The 5,660-nt window shown below is 36.2% G+C and overlaps 1 pseudogene; it reads right to left on the bottom strand.

The window, feature by feature from the left end:
* Positions 1-315: 315 nt before the first annotated feature.
* On the bottom strand, positions 316-1,491 carry LOC111885753 (protein LURP-one-related 10-like; annotated as a pseudogene).
* Positions 1,492-5,660: the final 4,169 nt, after the last annotated feature.

The raw sequence follows: 5,660 nt of genomic DNA, 5'->3' as shown, positions 1-5,660 counted from the left end.
CTTTGTTTTTCTATATTAGGGAAAATTAGGCAATATATTATAATTTTTACTCATCATAGCAATATACTTGCTATATTTTACCGGCAACCATAACTTTTAACTACAGAATCGGTATTCATCATTTCTTAAAAAGAAATTTACAAAAAATAGCAATATATATTTTTATATTTTTTATTTTTCATTACTAATTTTAATTATCAATATATATTTTTTTACCCGTGGTTTCCACGGGTTGTAATCTAGTGAAGGAAACCGGGGCTTGCAAGTTATAATTCTTCACATTTCATCTCTGATTTCGAGTTTGTGAAAGGGATAGAAATTCAATTACATTTTTCAATGTAAAAAAAATTCAACACTTAACCGTAGTATAAGTCCCGGGACTGTCATCCAACTTACCCACCCTATTGGGCGGGGCTGATCTGCATCTATTTGAATTGCTAATCCTACCCACCCTATTGGGCGGGGCTGATATACATAGACTATAAGCATATCCATGGTAAAAGATGATATGTGGGACAAACTATATATCATTCCATGAAACAATTCAGGGGGAATTTAGGCATAGAGAATGCAACTAATATGACTAGGAAAAAATTGCACCGATAACTTCAGCCACCCATGATCCAGTAACTTCCGCAGCAACTTCACCTTTTGTGTTAGAGCTTTTCATAGCCTCAACAATAGCTATAAGTGTAACCACAAAGGCGTAATCAACATTGGGATAAATTGTCACCATGAATTTGACCTTAATGAACTTTATATTCTCAGATGATTGTATTTTATTCACCTACAAGAATAAGTCAATTAATTAGTTTTAGCTTGAGCTTTACCTTCAAGAACTTACCAACTCTTGTATCAGTTATATCAGGTAACTAAAAATAGGGATATCTACTAGAAAATATAGAAAACGAACTAATATGTATGGAAATTACTTGGGTTATGGTTGTTGAAGTATCTCCCATAGAAACAGTGCAGTTTCTCTTCGACCAGCTTCCCTTTATCTTGTAATCACAAACATCTTTTCTACTGGTCTTTTTTGCCAAGAACATGTACATTGGTCTTAGATTGGATCACGTGAGGTGTTTTTATGGTAAATACCATGTCCGATTTGCTTTTACTGTCACCCCTGAATACATTCCATCTATTGTGCTCACTCATGATCTGGAAGATAAATTTGTCCATTTCAATGTTTAACTTTAGCTTCCGATTTTCAAAAACAACCCAAATAATAAAAAAGAAGTATTAAAACTGAACTTAAAGTCACCTTCTTACACATCATAACAATGGGTTTGTCATCAACGTCGAGTAGCACCCGTTGATAAGATGCATCACATGGTTTCACTTTGAGCAAGATTTTATGGTTCGTATTAGTAATCAAAAGGTTTCCTTTTGATTTCTATCAACTATAATGTCAAATTGATATGGCACCATGAACCGAGACCCTATCACTGAGATTGGAGAGGATAAAGGTGCATAGCTCGGTTGAGCCATCGTCGATACATACAGGTAAATCGTTCTTGATTAAGAGTACGAAAGAAAGTCTTCTTATAAAGAAGATATGTTCCTGTTGGCAGATTATTTTTCTGGAGTTTTATAGGAAGTTTGTTAGGAAACGTGGCAAGTCTCAACACGGCACTGTTTTGACAAAGTCAAACATCGTCTCTTGATTGATCAATGGCATCGACTGGTCAACACCTACAATAAATAATAGGTTGAGTTTGTTTTTGTTGCTTACTTGTTTATTATAGTTTTGGGTTTTTGTCATAGAGACCCCTCAAACTTTTACTTTATGTTTTAGAAGACCAATATTGTTTTTTTTTTTTGTCTTTATGGACCCTCAAACTCGAAAATTACCTGTCTCTTATACCCTTTACCCTAAAATTTACACACAATTGTCGGTTATCCATTAAGTTACTACACAGGTGGACAATGTTGTCCACGTAGATATACAGTTGGCAAGTGACGGATCAACTTCATTAATACGCTATTTAGAGTGCCCTAAATGAAGACAAGATATTCAAGATCATTTGCAGTTTATAACATTTACCTTTCAGGTCATGAATCCTTAAGAATCGATTAGATTCTCCTTCGATGGCATACTCATCTGGATCATCATTTGATAACCACGTTGTTCTCGCTACTAGGAATCATGACAACGACCTGTGCGCTTATCGTTATCCAAAGTTAAGCGTAGAAAGGATGTTGATGTCATATAAGAATCCAGCTCATAGATTTTGCAACTGCGTTGACTCTTTGGTAAGCATCGTCTTCTTTAAATCTGTTTTCAAGATTGTGGAATTAGGGTTTAGCAAACTTTGGGGATAATTTTAAGTTAAGGGTTTACTGTTCTCGATTAAGTGGATAGTGGAACGAGCTTCTGGTGTATGTGACTGAATATTTCGTTGGTATGTTTGTTTGTAGGTGGAGATGGTAGTTGAGAAGTGTAAATACTACAAGTGGATCGATAATGAGCTGACACCACACTACAAGAATGCTTTCAACAGTCTCAACTATGAGTTGAAACTAATGAAAGACACTAGTTACGCTGCAAGACTAGAGAGAAGGGTAGCTTTACTGGAGAACCTGAATGCTGAAGCTATTGCTGCTAAAGAAATTGTTGATGATGAGCTAGCCATGGCTGTTGAAGAAAAGAAACAACTAAGGGGTGAGTTGAAGTTCGTGAGGTTGAAGTTCAGGATTGCTATGATGTTTGTTGTGCTTCTTGCTGTTGTGTTGATGATGCAAAAAGCAAAGGTGTTGGGATAGATATGGTTGGGGCTAAGGGATTGGGTGTAGTTAATGGTTTTTGGTGGTATAGATGCACTCCCTTTTTGTAAACTTGGGGTTGGGGATATGAAGATCTTCTATGGTTTTTGGTGGTTTATGGTAGGTAGGATATAGATTAGTATATGTATGGATGTAAATGCCATTGTCTGGTCAATGCCCCTGTAATTTAATCAACTTTTGTATGCCCCATGTACTTTTGTATCTAATGGAAACAAGCATCTTTATTTTACTATAATTTTGTGCCACTAAATGGTCTTGTTAAGTGCAATTGAATACTGATAAAAGGCATTAGTTATTGTGGACCAAAACAATTGAATATAATGCATAGCACATGGGTACAACAGACAAGTGAAAGTGATTGAGTTTGTGGACCAATACAGGTAAAAGGCATTGGGTAAAATGAGGACCACACATGGGATCCACATCCGGATTAAAATGAAAACATTTTGGGAGGAGTGTACATTTTTGGACCAACTCAAGGATTGAATACTGATACAATAGTAGGGTACCATCACATGTGATATTAGAACAATAAGTCATAAAGACAAATTACATAGGGTTCAAACAACATAATTAGGGGATCCATGTGAAGTTAAGTAAAGGTTTTAAAGACACAAATGTTCCCAATGCAGCAACAACATAAACTATTACATAACATAAAGGTTCAAAACATGACACATGTGTAAAGAGACAAACCCTAATCTATATCCACTGCATTTGTTGTTGAGCTGCCTTCACCATTTTTCCCATACACTGCTTTTGCACGTTCTATTTTCAAAATTCTCTCAGAAGGCTTTCATGTTCTAACTGCAACCCCCAATCCACTTGCTTTCACCTTTAAATAAGAAAATTATCATATTACCCTTCCATTCAAAATACTTAAAACAATATTAGGGGTATACTTGTACAGTTTCAAATAATAAAATTACCATATTACCTTTCCATTAAATAATGAAATTACCATATTATCCTTCCATTAATAATAAATTACCATATTACCCTTCCATTAATAATACTAAAAACATTGTTAGGGGTATACTTATACAGTTTCAAAGTACCTTTTTCTTTCGAGCACCATGCACTCCACCACCTTCACCACCATGCACACCACCTTCACCTCCATGTAGACCACCTACAACACTGTTAACTGATCCTTGCACACCTACTGCACCACCATTCACCGACCCTTCAACTATAGATTCCTGTACATGGTAACATATCAATATTTAAGATTTACAAATTTGCTTTGCCAAAATGACAACATCATTTCAATATACCTGTGTAGTCATGGTTATCTTTGGTCTTTTCACCCTGAGCTTAACTGGCTTATTTGTTGTGGGGCAAGTAACTTTGTTGTGGCCAGACATATGACAAGCACTGCACACAATGGGTTTACCCTTTTTTGATACCTTATGCTTCCTTATTTTCTTTGTCATACTCTCTTCCTTTTTGTTGCAGGTCTTCTAGGCATCCTTCTTCTTTGGAGAGGTAAGGGTGGGGTGAATGATGTCTCTGGCCACATGTTACTACCATTCATAGGCTAGATATTATTCAAGTATGTTTTATTATAGTTTGCTCTGCAGAAAATAGGATCCACATAGGTATCCGCGTCCCTATTCAGAAATAATATTGTAGCAACTGAATGGGTGCACCCATATCCACTTAGTTGCCATAACCTACAAAAACATGTCATGTTTTCAAGATCCACATCATAAGCTTAACCTTCATTTCTTGTCTCAAACTTGTTTAGTCCACTTGGGAGCACTTGCTAGTACCTAACTTTAATCTTTAAACCATTTAGTAATTTCCTTATTGCAGGACTTACATCCTTTATCTATTTCTTGTGTTTTAAGTTAAACATCCTCTCCATGATATATAACCTTAAATCCTCCAACATAGTGATTATTGGTTTCCTTCTGGCCTCAACAGTTACTGCATTAAAGCTCTCAGAAATACCATTCTCCACTGCAGCACATGCCCTCCCTACCTCATAAAATGCTCTTGACCAGGTCTTTGGTTCCTTCTCCATCAAGTACTTATGGGCTTCCGAACTTAACCTTTCAATTTTTTGCATGAATTCATTGAAAGATTGTGGTGTTGTTGCATTGCAAGCCTTCCAAAAAAGGTTCTCAAAAATAGCCCATGCAAACCTCTTCTTAAAATTTGTAACAATGTGCCTTGCACATTGTCGATGCTCAACACAAGGAAGCACATCCTTAACTGCCTCCATAAGACCCTTGTATTGGTTAGACATTAAGGTAAACCCAGTGCCCATACCTAGTTCAAGATCATCTCTAAGCAACTCCCGAAACCACATCCAATTTTCCTTATTCTCAACACAGACTATTGCCCATGCAATTGGAAATATGTGGTTGTTAGCATCTCTACCCATAGCACACAATAATTCCCCATTGCATACACCCTTAAGGAAACATCCATCTATACCTAACACCTTTCTACAACCTTCTAAGCAACCATATTTCACATTAGCAAAACATACATAGAACTTACTAAAGTAAGTCAAACCATCAGGCATGCATTGGACATCCATTTTGACTGTTGAACCTGGATTGCTTCTTCTAATTTCCTTCCCATAAGACCACAATTTTGCATAATGCTCAATAAGAGTCCCCTCGATAAGATTCATGGCTTGTGCCTTTGCTCTTTTGCATTGACTTAAACTAACTTGTATTCCAAACTTCCTGATGACCTCCAATCTCAATTGTCTAATTTTTAACTTTTGTCTATGAAAAATTTCCTTTGTATCATGCTCTCTTATCCAAGAGTATGTGACAATTGATCCTAGTTTGTAGTTTCTAGCACAATTATGCTCAATCTTCAATGACTTGATTTTAAATGACACCTCCTGCCTC

Source organism: Lactuca sativa, chromosome 8, assembly GCF_002870075.4.
Source record: "Lactuca sativa cultivar Salinas chromosome 8, Lsat_Salinas_v11, whole genome shotgun sequence".
Lineage (NCBI taxonomy): Eukaryota > Viridiplantae > Streptophyta > Magnoliopsida > Asterales > Asteraceae > Lactuca > Lactuca sativa.
Note: the sequence above shows the minus strand (reverse complement) of the source record. Positions and strands in the feature narration are given on the sequence as shown.